Genomic DNA, 363 nt, shown 5'->3' with positions numbered 1-363 from the left:
AGATTTGACGGTACAATTTCGGTTGTTTTTACAGCATATTTTGTGAATTCGAAAAAAACAGTTTTATATACAGTAAAATTCTGGCAACTAAAGCTGCCAGTTTTTGGGGTTTTTTTGAGGTTTTTTGACCACAGCGTCAGTTGCTAGGTAGAGTGGCACTTATCCGTCATTTTCAGCAGACTATTGCCCCTTTCACTACTGTACTAAACATGTTTGTTCTTTCCGTTTTGACAGAAAAAAATGTATTCTCTGCATGAAATACACTTTAAAATTGTGGTATTATCCAATATTGCGAAATATTTTTTAAATATTATCATACTTTTGTTAAAATGAAAATAAATACTTAAATATCTGCTTGACTTA

The sequence above is a fragment of the Entelurus aequoreus genome, linkage group LG22 (assembly GCF_033978785.1).
Source record: "Entelurus aequoreus isolate RoL-2023_Sb linkage group LG22, RoL_Eaeq_v1.1, whole genome shotgun sequence".
Taxonomy (NCBI): domain Eukaryota; kingdom Metazoa; phylum Chordata; class Actinopteri; order Syngnathiformes; family Syngnathidae; genus Entelurus; species Entelurus aequoreus.
This window is presented reverse-complemented; position numbering follows the sequence as displayed.